Source organism: Chinchilla lanigera, unplaced genomic scaffold (genome assembly GCF_000276665.1).
Source record: "Chinchilla lanigera isolate Chin_1 unplaced genomic scaffold, ChiLan1.0 scaffold00096, whole genome shotgun sequence".
Taxonomy (NCBI): Eukaryota; Metazoa; Chordata; class Mammalia; order Rodentia; family Chinchillidae; genus Chinchilla; species Chinchilla lanigera.
The window spans coordinates 3,501,643-3,515,482 of NW_004955497.1; the positions used below are offsets into that span (position 1 = coordinate 3,501,643).

General features: G+C 39.3%; 1 long non-coding RNA gene across 2 annotated transcripts; it reads left to right on the forward strand.

The window, feature by feature from the left end:
• The first annotated feature begins 6,693 nt into the window (after positions 1-6,693).
• LOC102015969 lies at positions 6,694-13,465 on the forward strand. Of its 2 annotated transcripts, none has more exons than XR_264200.2 (3): positions 6,694-7,428; positions 8,497-8,603; positions 12,410-13,465. It is a non-coding gene; the product is annotated as an uncharacterized LOC102015969 (long non-coding RNA). The 2 variants fall into 2 exon arrangements; XR_001231430.1 differs by lacking the exon at positions 12,410-13,465 and adding an exon at positions 9,979-10,018.
• Positions 13,466-13,840: the final 375 nt, after the last annotated feature.

A 13,840-nucleotide genomic window follows, 5' to 3' on the forward strand; every position in this document is an offset into this window, starting at 1 on the left:
GCAAGCAGCTTCTTTCCCTGCCTTACATTGTAAACAGGCTACCCCCACCTAAGGGGCGTGTAGCTCTCACATAATCTCCATGCCCTCCTCTTCCACAGGCTCAGGATGTATACAAAGTAAGCACCCTGGCTTCCTGCTGAGTAACTTAGCCAAATCTCTAGACTCCCCAAGTTGACACAATGTATCAGCCATAACAGCACCAATATATGATGGCTCAACAGATGAGTTTTCAATTGTGCAAAAGCAATAAATATTCAGTTGAATTAACCTCTTGAATTTTAAATTTGGATCTTTCCCAGGTTGATTCCTTTTCTAATGATGCTGAGAAGTAGCAAGATCACAAAGGCAAAAAACTAACAGTGTGCTGTGTCATTACTCCCTGATGTTCTGTAGATCAGGTGTACTAAATGCCTTTTTCACTTATAATAGTTTCAACTTACTGTAGGTTCATTGAGCTGTTATGCCATTGTAAGTCAAAGAGCATTTATATTTCTATTGAGTGTTTGCTCCACTGGTCTTAACACTTCTTGAAAATACTATACAGTTAATTTGAGCCAAGATGGAACATACTTTTAAAAGAAAACGCTTTTAAGTATGAATTCCCTATTTTTCCTGCCTTTATAAAATCTTCAATCCAGGACCCATTATTCCAAGACCTTGTGCATTATAAGAGATCCTTACTTCTCTACCTCAAAAATACTCAACAGCCAAAGCAATTAATCTGCCAGAAAATTATAATCAGACCAAACCCTACCAATCCCCTCACCTCCAAAGGGATATGTATCTATTCACATCTGGAGCCAGAGTATATGTTCTGTAGTCAGATCTCCCTTGGGATAAGGAACTAAGTTTCCTATAATAGGCATTAATAACATGCAAAACCTTCATGATTTGGGTCATGCCATATACACATTTGGACTGCCTTCTCTTCTGGTTGGCCCATACTGGCTTTTCCCATCCCATGTATTCCACTTCACTAGCTTCTGCAGTTCACATTTATATATTAAGGTCCAGAGGCAATGTGGCCCAGATAACACAAACCCCTTGGGATTTTCTTAGAAATTTTTAGAGGGGACATATTTTATGTCTAGTTATTCTATTCCTGCTCAACATGTCAACATGTTGACAGACATTGTCTATAAAGTTACTTCCCTGCCAGTCAATGAGAATACACAAAAACAAGAAACATGGGTTTACCCTGAGTTTGAAACATAGCCAAAGCATATGATATTTCTGATAGAAAGCAACCCAACATTCTCCCTGCCAGACACTGGGGTTGCTAAACTACAATGATATGGATCCTATCCTTCCAGAAGTTAATCCTCCTAATGCACAAAACCAACATGGGGAAGCAAAGAGAACGGTGAGTATATTTAACCAGCTTTCTATCACTGTGACAAAACACCTGGGGAGAACAAGGAGCAAAGACTTATTTTGGCCCATGGTTTTGGAGGTTCCAGTCCATGGTTGGCTGACACCAAGGCAGAAACATTATGGCGGAAAGGAACGATAGAGGACCGCCATGCTCCTCATAGCAGCCAGGGAGCGGAGATAAAGAGCACGCCCATGCTGCTAGGCTTCCTCATTCCTCTACTTTTGTACTCTAGTTCTCCAGCTTAGTGGACAGTGCTGCCACACTCGGGGAGGTCTCCCCTCTCTGTTTGCTGTTCCACACACCGATCATCTCTGGAAGCACATTCACACCAGAAATGTGTTTTACTAGTTTCCTAGACATTGTTCAATCCACTCAAGCTGATGATCAAGATTGACCACCCCATCTGGAGAACAGATAAAGGTCTCTTCCCTTTTGGAGCTTCTAAAGAAATTTTCAGTGAACTGTGAAAAAAAGATAGGCAAATACATCGAGTCTTAGAAATACAAACCAGGAAGCAGAGTGAGAAGAGCTGGGTGAGGCAGGTTGAAATTGAACAGCAATGCTGATGAAATATTCACACAAGTTCTCACAGTGCTGTTACAAATGTTGGTTTTCACTCTGAATATTATGAGATGCCATTGGCACAATCTGTGTACTTGTAGGAGAGCAGATAATGAAGATCGAGGCCTAGCTGACCTTCTCTGTGAGCACAAAGGAGAGAAACAGCATGCAGGCAGGAAGAGTCAATGCAGCTGAGATCCGGGTGTTTACCTGGACATATACCACAGATAACAGAGGCAGATGAATCTTCTGCCACACTAATTGCTTACTCCTGTGTCTAAGTAAATAAAAGCAAGATGGGCCAAATGCTCAGGGTTTTTTGTCCACCACAGGCAAGAGCCCCTTGGCCTCTCTTTCATAATTATCTCCGTGTCTTGACTTTAATCTCCACTCATCTCTTCCAGTTAGGTGTTTCTAACAGGCTGGTTTCCTGCACGTACTGGGATGTCAATCTGAATTAAGACTTTCAGGGGTTACATAGGCTGCCTCATCATGAACAGACCAAAGAGGTAAAGACACACAAGAGTCCAGCCCCTGTGCAGTTCTGATGATCCCAGCAGAGGATCTTTGCAACGGCAGAAGGGACACAGTGAAGGGGAGGAACACTGCGTGCATGCCCATGGAAAACCAGTAAGAGTTGCGGATTGATCTGCTGTGGCATATCAGAAAGGCGAGATTTAGGGATGATCCTATGAGTTTTGGGAGGCAGCAGGAACATTTTTTGTCTATTTACTTGCTTCATTATTTGCCTTACATAGGAGGCATGGAGTGAGCATTAATTGATACAGATAAGCACCCAGCAGGAAAAATGGACCAATGAAAGTGTGGCGGTCTTTCTCCCATTTTATTAATTCAACAGATACAATTTTACTGAGCTGCAATTTCAGGTGATGCTCTGTTTTAGATGTCAGAGATAACACAAAGGAGTGATACTGTCCTTACCCACTGGGAGATTCTGTCTATGCAAGGCAAGATTTTGAGTAATTTCTTCCTCCATCAAGAGGAAGAAATTTGGTACACAGAAGAGAAGTCAATTAATCACCACATAGAATATGATTAAAGAAAATCATTTTCAGTCCTCTTGTGATGGAGAAGTAATGTGATTAGGACCTATAATGCTACATGAAAAGCTAAATATGTCCTCATCTTACACTGGACCTAACTGCTAACCCCTCAACCAGAGCCATTGCTGTTAGCATTCACCCCACTCCCCCAGGAAGTAGACAAATGATTTTGTATGAAGAGAGTTGGCTTTTTATTTTCAAAAACCCCTTTCATCTTGAAGCATCAGTTGTAAGACTCCTGAAGGACAGAAGAAGATGTAGGAGTAAAACAATTTCAAATAAATTGACAGTGCCCTTCCAAACACAGCAATTTGGTAGATTGCAGGAAAAGTGACAGCCATAAAACTCAAATAGCTTAATATCATTCAGGTTGCATTGTTGGTTCAAGAATCTTTCCTTAAAGTGTTAAGATTTTGGAAACTAAGAGAAAAATGATCACATATTTTATCTTGAATTGTGTATTTATAAATTTTTTAAGTTATACCTTGTAGACATTTCAGTTTTCATAAGTGGCTCAACATTTCCCTCTTGTGTGTAATGATCAGCCACCTATGTAACTTTCAACCTATCTGAGCTGAGGGAGTAATATATTGGTTGTGCAAATACTTTACATCTTCTAGTTTTTCCTGTAGCTGAGGTGGATTTATTATGAAATGTGGTGATATCTCACCAGGAACAATAGAGGGAAAAAAATTAACACTTCTCAGCTTTCTTCACAAAATAGTTTAGAAGGTGGAAAGTTGAAACAATTGATTGAGTATAGCTGTTATTAACAATGTGGTTTACAATGGTAGAATAGAGTAGAATTTACCAAGTCTTTCTTGCCTATAATAACAAAGGAAGAAAGGTTGAAAGGGTAAATGTTTGAGGACACTAAATAAAATTGTGTAAAATACACCACATAGTTGGCAAGGAAAATAAGCACATCACAATGTGACCTGAGTTGGCTTATATGCATTATTAACTAGTAGTGCTGATTTCAAAGACTTCCTTCCTCTTTCTGAGTTTTTGATTATAGGTTATGGAGTGGAACGTTGTAGTAGCTTACAAAGGGCCTAAATATAGTTAATATTTCTGTATAAATGTTGGAATAATCACAGTAGTCTCCAGCCAAGGCAGCTTTCAAATAAAGAATACGGGTCTATGGGGTTAAACTATTTTCATCATAGTTTGCTCATTTTAAGGGAAGAGAAAATAGTTCCTTGTTTGTCAAGGCCTCTGCCTTTTCTCTTTTTCAGTCCCCCAAATTCAAGAGTTCTTTAAATCCAAACATGATAAAATGTAGTGATTCTCTAATTACTCTCACTATAGGATGATGTTCTTGCACATACTAATGTGAGCAGAATACTAACTGTTTGCAAACGATGGAAGATAAATAGGGTGTGCGAGTGACTGTCTACGCTGCTCACAAGGCCTTGGAAGGGGCTACCTGTCAGGAGCCCAACGTGTTCATACTCACCCCACTCACTGTCCAAAATGTTGCCAAGAGCTGAAATCCAAATTCATTTAATCCCTTCACCTCATTAAATTTTTCTGACATCTGTTGTTAAAATCACTGCATCGTGTTCAGTTGTCTGATTTACCCACCAGGTTGAAGTTCCTGGAGAACAGGGGTTTAACTACCTCTTTTACTGAAGCACCTCCAGAGTAGGCAATCACAATAAGTTCTACCACTGAACTGTCAGTGCCAGCATCACCCTTGTGAAGACAGAGCTCTCTTCATTGCAAATGGACCGCCAGACCCAAGTCCATTGGCTCACAGTTCAAAGCTAATACTCAAGAGACAAGCACTGGTGGGAAGGAAATCAGGTTTATTCAAAGGCTAGCCCCTGAGAAAATGGGGCGCTATTGTCTCAAAGGCAGCCCTAGGGAATGTGAAGGCCGCTTGCCGGAGGGGAAGAAGGGGCAGGGCACACTCTGCAGAAAGACAACGTGGCCAGCAGGCTCTTCATTGTCGAGGGTAGTGCTCTTTCTCTGGCCAGGACACCCTTCAATTACAGTCTGCCCAAACCTCTGGGGATGAGTTTCTGTAATTCTTTAGACAAAGCACATTGTTCTTCTGCAAGCCACACATTATCTGTATTTCTGCTTTCAGTTAAAGAATAGATTTAGCAAATTATAAGGTGTGAACCAACTATCTGGTGAATGTTTGCTTTTAAAAATATATTAAGAGACAAGTATTGCTATTAATCTCCCTGGAAATCCTCTCCCTCACTTCACACACACATCCCCCATCATCCTTGTCACTTTCTGGAGCAGTTCTGGAAGTGCTCTTGTGTGAGCGTCTTTATGAGTCATCAAAAATACAAGCTGCGGCCACGTTCCATCCAGCAACAGAAGAGCAAGCCAGCAAGAACGTTATGGAGCACCCCATCTGCCTTATTCATCAGACCTGTCGTTGTCTGACTTATGGGTCTTCCGAAAAATCAAAATGACTATCAAAGGTAAATGTTTTGAATCAATTTAAGACATCAGTGAAACCAGGACAGCGCAACTAGAGATATTCATGGAAGAGGACTCTTTATGCTAACATTTTTTGTGCTCTTGAAAGTGAATGTGGCCATAGGTCTATGAAATGATCTTAAGCAAATAATAAAGGCATTCAGTGAATCTATGAAACAATATATATTTCCTAGCCAACAACTTTATATTTGAACCTAACCATGCTAGAAATAGAAAGCATAGCTCTCACATTGGGACAAACTTTCAAGTAAAGATGTGTTACCTTTTCTTTAACCTTTTTTATTTTTTTTAGTTTTTTAGTTTTTTTTTCAGTACCGGGAATAGAACTCATGACCTCACACTTGCCAGGCAGGCGCTGTGCCACTGAGCTAAATCCCCAGCCCCCTTTAACCTTTTTTAAACACCAAAGTTATTCCCTGTCCTAAGTCACAAAGTTCAAAAGGATAAGGACCATAGTTATTCATTTTTATCCTAATGGCTGATACACAGTAATTCTTCAACAAATGCTTGCAGGTAAGTGAGCCAATTACCTATGTCACTATTTTTAATTTGATAATTGAATAATCTGTACTATCTAGTATTTCCACATAGGACACCAAATGCATAAATGAGGTAAAGGTGATAATCAGACTGGGTAGCAAAAATGTATTGTAGTTGATAATTACATATACATGTATATATATTATATACAGTCAAATAGATACATGGCTATGTATGTGTAGATAGAGAGAGACATAGAAGAGAATAATTTGGTGAAACCTAGACTTATTTTGTAGTACAGTAACATACTCTGGAATGTCTAGTAAAATACTTTGGGATACTTTGGGATTAAAAGATATTTGCAAAATAACCTATGGCTACAATATTGGCAGAATGGTGTTAGAGAAAGCACTAGTACCTCACTTAATAGGGCATTCTGAGAATTAAATAATAAAACATATTGTGAGCCTTAAAACAGTGAACAGGACAGAGTATGAACTTTGTGGAAGGGGACAGTGGTTGTCTGTCCAGCTGGTACTGTTGCCACTCAGGTTTGTAAACCATTGGGAACTTTGAAAACTTATAATTTGAAGGTGTAATTAATTAAACAAGCATTTGCTAATCACCTATGACACACCAATTCTGGGTAAAGTCCTGGAGACCAAGAGATGCAGTGTAGGATGGGATTTCTGCCCATGCTGTGCGGTGGTAATATAAGTCATGATGATGTCATAATGCAGGTGTGTTCAAAGCTCTATAGCACACAGCGACTAAGCTTGTCTGGAAGAGGTTATGAATCCTTCATTGGGAAGTGACCTTGAAACTGGATCACATAGGATTTCCAGAGGACAGAGGAGGAAAGATTTCTACACTAAGATATCAGATATTCAAAAGCTCACAAGCAAGACACAAACAGCAGAACAACTTTTATTGGATGGAGCACAGACAACATGGTCCCATGGTATAGGTGAGACTGGAAAGATGGGTGACTTCGGACAGTCACCACAAAGCGTGGGAATGAATATGTAGCCTAAAATGTAAGACATTTTAAAACAGTATGAGATACACCCGAGACTTTACAAGAACTGGGCTCTACGAAAACCCAGAACGATGTGGACACCTACTGATGTTTCAGAGGATGGCCTCCAGCCCTGCAGGGTCACTCCCTGGAGACCCTGACAGCAGCTGTAGTGCTCTCTGCACCAGTTACACTTGAGTGGACCTGGGGAACTTAATTTAGCAGCAGAGTCCATCCACGCTTTGGAAAGAACCTGACTCATTTTCCTTGACCATGGACATTAAGCAATGCTGTCACTGCGTATATTATAGACACAGCTGGATGGATCCTGATTGTCTTATACAGCAATGTTTCATCTCACAGTAGCACAAGCAGAGGCAAGAGGAAAAACTAAGCTGCCTCCAAAGCAGTTAATGAGAACTGTGAAGAGTTCTCCTTTACACACTCTATGGAAACTATAGTGACAAGTGTGTGATGGTTTTTATGCCCGAATCTTTCCCTTTAGAAATGAAAGTACCTATTAAAAATGTAAAAGTGCAGGCTATTATGAATATAAAAGGGATTTGAAATGCTATGGGCTTCAAAATGTGTCTATACTATGTGATAACAAATGAAAGCCTCTAAGTCCAAAAGTTAGTTTCAAAGCCTTTTACACTTTCTATAACCATTGTGACATTTTATTATGAGAAAAAGTTTCCTTGGAATAATGTGACTCTATTTCTTACATTTGGTAGAGAGTTTTTTCTAGGTATATATAGAACTCATTTCAATAGACCTTTATAATTACAGAGTCTCATGGCAACTACTTGAGTTCATTCCACTTTCTGTCCTTTACCTTCAGGTTCAGTAACTTAGATGATCAGAGCACTAAATGTGTCTTCCCCTTTCTTTAGGAAGGTTTGTACATGTTCTGATGGACTCTGAGTGTCATGATGAAAAACAAATTCCTTTTCCCCCTCTGAAGTCAACAACTTGGGATGATTATATTGCTTCTAAAATTGCTCTTGTTCTCTTGGGGTTTTCAAGGTTCACTTAAGTGCCCAAACCTACTCACGTCTTTATCTCCGGTATAACAGTTTAGAAAGATGTAAAGCATTACATGGCAAAAGGCATCCTGTCTTTAAAGACAGATGGCAATTTCATCTCCATTTAAAGGAAATTTGTAGAGGTTTCAGCCAACTCAGTGGACTGCAAAGGTTGAATAACTCAGACAAGATCATCTAACTTGTAAATAGCGGCTCCACCTGGCTCCCGACTTCACAATGACTTCCCTCTGTTGAGATCAGCTGAAGTTTCAACATGGGTAACTGTTGGAGGTCTGGACTGAGCCAGATGAGGAATTCAATGCTATCTTTTTCAAAGCTTATTCATTCAAAAACATAGTTTCAAGTACCGGGTAATGCACCCTACATTTGCATAAAATGGTCTAAGCACTGGTCTTAGCCCTAGAAGTGTTTAGCCAAAGTAGGGATGAAATGTCATGAATTAAAAAAAGAAGGAAGCGAAAATGCTATTGTATGTTATATACTCTTCAGAGAAATGTGGAAGAACAAAGCATGAGAAACCGGATCTTCTGCACCGGGATAAGATAGAGTGATGGAGTGAACCGGGCATTAGTCTCCTGACAGACACTGTGTGAAAGGTATCGGTTGTAAAATTCAATTACATATTTTTTAAAAACTTAAATCCCTGAGATGACTGAGATCTCTGATTTGTTTTTGACCTTTTATGTCTAATAAACTACCTAGTTCTGTGTGTGTTTGACAATTAAAGCCGTGCTCCTCACTCCCATTTTGTCCTGTGCAAATGCATCACTACCCTCATAATGTGTTCCAAGGGTAGAATGGTGCCTCATTCCCTGCCCTCAGGTCTTAAACCCTTCTAACCTACCTGCTTATAGCTATTAGATCCATCTTCTTGGAATTCATACTTGACTGTGTTATAATCACTTGTTAAAACACTTTTTATTCTTAGTAAGTTTATTGGTACAATTTAGATATGCACAATGATCACATACATCATAGGGAATTTGTAGCTGTACATGATATATCTTGATCTTTCTTTTTCCCCTAATCCCCTCACCCCCCTTTAGTCCCTCTTCCCCTCCTTATTTACAAAACTTTGTTTCCCTTTTATACTTCTTTTCTCATTTTTTCTTTTATCTTCCTTTCTTTCCCCTTCCTCTTCCCTAGTTCCTCTTTATCTTGAACATTTTTTTCCTATTTCACAATAACTATTATGCACTTTGGTCCTCATTTACACTTTCAGTTTCTCACTCCATAGAAACAATGCGGTATTTACACATGTGTGTCTGACATTTCACTTAAGAGTATGGTCTCAAGGCACAGCCAGCTTCCTAGAAATATCTCATGTATTCTTCTTTATGGCTGAGTAGTACTCTATTGTATAAAAAAAAACACATCTTTTTTTATCCATTCCTCTGTTGATGGGAATATGAGTTGTTTCCAATATTAAGTTATTACAAATTGTGCTGCTATAAACCTTGGTGTGGAAATATCACTGTGGTATGATGCTTTTAATTCATGCACAAAGATACCCAAAGGAGATCCTCAATAAGATATTGGCACTGCTAATATTTGGTGGTTTATTGAACAGAAAAATTATTGCTTAAAATTTTTTATATTTTGACTAATTTTGCATGATTATATCTGGTAGTCTGAGCAACTGATCTGAAGACAACAATATGCAATAGAACAACCATTGGTGAGTACCTACCATCTTGTATACTGCAACTTTGTATCATCTCTAATTTTTTAATAATTATTTTTTATTCTCTTTAATAGTTTAAAACAGTCTTCCATTCTTACATCTGGTAATCTGAACAATGTAGTTGAAGATAACAATATGTAATATAACAATCACTGTTAATTCCTATCATTTTGTTTTGAAACCCTATATCACTTTTAATGTTCTTCCTTTTTTTATGTCTGTGATGTTGGCATTTTGCTATTGTTCTTTTTTTTTTTAACTACTCTCTTCAAAATAAAAAAAATAAGATACTGGCAAACAAAATACAGGAAATCATCAAGAAAAATTATACACCATAACCAAAGAAGATTCATCCCAGGGATGCAAGGATGATTCAAAATATGCAAGACAATAAATATAATACACCATATCAACAGAGCCAAAGACAAAAGTCACATGATCATCTCTACCAATGCAGAGAAAGCTTTTAACAAAGTCCAATGCCCATTTGTGAAAAAAGCTCCATAGAAAATTGGAATAGATGGTGTTTAGCTCACTCTCATAAAAGCCATCTATGACAAACCAAAATGGACAAAAACTGATAGCTTTCACTCTAAAATCAGGAACAAGACAAGGGTGTCCACTGTCATCTCTCCTATTCAATATAGTTCTGCAAACTTTAGCCAGAGCAATCAGACACAAGAAAGAAATAAAAGGAATAAAGATAATAAAGAAAGAAGGTAAATTATCATTATTTGCAGATGACATGATACTGTACATATAAAACCCCAAAAGCTCCACCAAAAGACTCCTAGATTTAATAACCAGATTCAGCTGCATAGCTGGATGCAAGATCAACACTCAAAAATCAATAGCATTCCTGTACACCACCATTTGTCAAAATATTTTAATGACTGCCTAAAACTAAATAATTTGCTTGCAAGCTATGTTTGCTAACCTATCCTAATTTTTCAAGGAAAATCTTAGACATAGAACTCCAACCACTAAGACAAATCAAAATGTAATTTACTTACAGAGTTATTCTCAGTAGTGTGGGTCTTACGGATGTAGAATCATAACTCAAAGCGACAGAAAATCAAGAAGCACAAGTTGACACAGTAGTCCTGAGCACCATCATCACCAGTGACATCTTAGAGCCGTGCTATCCGCCAGCAGCTTTGGAACGAGTTGAGCGCATGTCAGAAATGCTGAATCCCAGGCTTACCCAAGCCCTAAAAAGGGAAGCTATTCTTTAAAGATCTCCAAGTGATTTGTATGCTCGTGCATTTAAAGTGTTCTAGCTTTGCAGTTTTCATCTATGGAAACTGACTCATCTGTGGAGTGATCTTCACAGTCTGCACCCAAGGGTCTTCATGGGGGTGAACTTTCACCAGCAGCACCTCAGCGCTCCACTCCGTGCTTCCTGTGTGCCAGGGGAGCTGGGCACCTTCCTCACAGACCATCCCCTGTGTTCTTCTCGCCCCGTCTACCGTCTGAGCGTGCCTGCCAGCCCTATTGCCTGTCCTCAATCTCTGCCAATCAGAAAACAGCACTTATTGTAAAACAGCACTATGGCTCCCACCTCTCTTCTTCCTGCCCCTAAAAACATGTGATCTGTCATCCTGAGATGCCCGTAGCCATCACTACCTTATACAGTGTTCATTGCGTTTGTGTTCCCGCGCTCTCTGGTTATTTGGATTTCATCTCATCTCCTATCAGACTGAAGGTTTCCAGTAATCAGAACTCTAGCTTACTCACCACGGGTAAGTACACACAAAATATTTTTGAAGTGAAACTGATATTTACTGGTAAAAGAGATAAATAAAAGGAGCACATTTTAAACTGGCAAGAACTCCAAAATATACAGATATACATTTTTCAAGTAATAAATTATCTTTAAGTTGCCTTACAGGAAATACCTCCAACACCTACCACCGTCAAAACCCAGTATTAGATACACACATAGGAGCTGATCCGGCCAGTCCCTGATCTTTTGATGTCACAAGCTCAAAATCTCTCGAGTAGAGCATGAACTCCTACAACAGAATATGCAGCCCACAAAGAGGCGTGATGACTGTCCATATCTTGCGCAAAAAAACCTTAAAACTTCCCGTCTCAACCATCCAATCAATAAGCACTTTCTCTCTGTCCTATACCAGGATTCCCCGTGACCAACTGATCTGCAAGACAGATTTCTCCTTGCCTCTGTATCCTTGATGATCAGCCCTCAATACAAAGCTCTTTTATTTATTCATTTTTTTCAGTTCCAGAAACCCAGAGTCATAGCAATGGCCTTTATGCATTCTAGGCAGCATGGAGTCCAATATCTGGGTTCTAACTCTATCTCTGCCAAAAATCTTAGTCAAGCCCTTCTGTTATATATATAAAGAGTCCCCCCAAGTTCTGAGAGTATGTTAGTTGTGATGATTGTGGTCAGGTATGAAACATCTCTCAGGACTATAAATTTAAAGCTATAACTGAACTCCATTCTACAACTATCCTCCTTAAAAGTATACAAAAAAGTGTAGAAGATAAAATCAAAACTTATAAACCAAATTTCATAGTTACTAGATTATATCAATTTATTCTTCAAGGAAGAAGAACTAATATTGAAATCAAGGCTTAAATGATCTTTTATTAATGTAAAAGTCTCACTTTTAAAAAAGACTTTTTAAAAAGCGTATGAGGTTGTGGTATTGTGAAATAATATTTGCTCTCTGTCCTTATTTCTTGGTATAGAACTCCTAAAATCTTTGGACTCCCCGAAGCGCTCTTACTCTGCTGGTGAGACGGCTGCCAGCTGCTAGGTAGCTTCAGAAAGGGTCTGGGCACAGGAAAGACCAAGGCAAGAGAAGATTCGAACTATCAGCCCCACCCTCAACTTCCAGGGAGGGAAGAGAGGAAAGAATAAGTTGATCAGCAACAGCCAGTGACTTCATCAACGCGTCAGTGAAATGAAGCCTCCTCGAAAACCCTGAAGCATAGGATTCAGAGAATCCCTAGGCTGTGTAACGGGACACCCCTAGAGGGACCTCTCCTGGAGAAGGCATCGAAGCCCCGTACTGCTTCTCCTGTCCTTTGGCCTGTCTTACTCTCTATCCAGAGTTCATCAGTGTCCTTTGTAACGGCCTTTATAATAAACTGGCAGACATGCTCCCCTAAGTCCTGAGAGTCACTGTAGCAAATGAATCCCATGGGAGGAGCGGGCTGTGTGCGCCCTGATGTATAGCCAGTTGTCAGAAGCACAACTCACAACCTGGAACTTGCAGATAGCACTGAAGAAAGCAGTCTTAGGAACGGAGCTCTCAAACTGTGGGGTCAGATGAAGCATGCTGTTGAGAGACAGCAGAGAAGAAACGGACTTTGGGTCTGATTTTTCCTGCATCTTCAGAAAGGTACTTATAACAAAAGACTTCTCATAAAGGACATGAACTAAAGAAAAATAAGAATTGGAATGCAATATGAGAGCAAGAAGCTCAACAGCGCACTGAAATTGTACTAAGCAAGTTGCCTGCTTTTTCTCTAATCCCCAAGCAGACAATGGAGATCCTAAAGTCATTCTGTGATAAGCTTTAACATCCACCATAGAAAGAGCCTTTCCCAGCTAAGTAATTCATAAACTTTACAAGAAAAATACAAAGGAAGTGCTGGGAAAGGTGGCTATTTCTGAGGTCTTCGTAGAAAGAACAAGGTTATGAAAGGATAGAATAATGGATTTCTTGTGGGTATTTTTTATAAAACCCTCATGGTCTGGTGACGTTAGAGTTTTGTATTTTAATAAATTCAATCATACAAGAGCCAACATGGTAGAGATAGCAAGCTCTCTAAAGATGCAATACGGCTGATGGGTATATTTTAGAATATCTAGCACATAAGATGGGCTGTGTCATTCCAACAATGAAGATTTAATGACTGCTAGTGACAGAAAGCTAGCAATATTCTTCCAGAAAGTACTTGGAGGATGCTTATTTAGTGCTGACAGTTGAGTAGGAATTGTATGTTATAAGAGACAGTGGAGCTGGAATTGGGGTGAGTCACTCTTAGTGAAAGCCAAAGAGTTAAGACACTGTGATTTGCTTATATAAATCAGCTTTCTGTTCCCATAACAAAATACTGGACATAATCAACTTATAAGCAGTAAAGGTTCATTTTGGCTCAGTCCATGGTCAG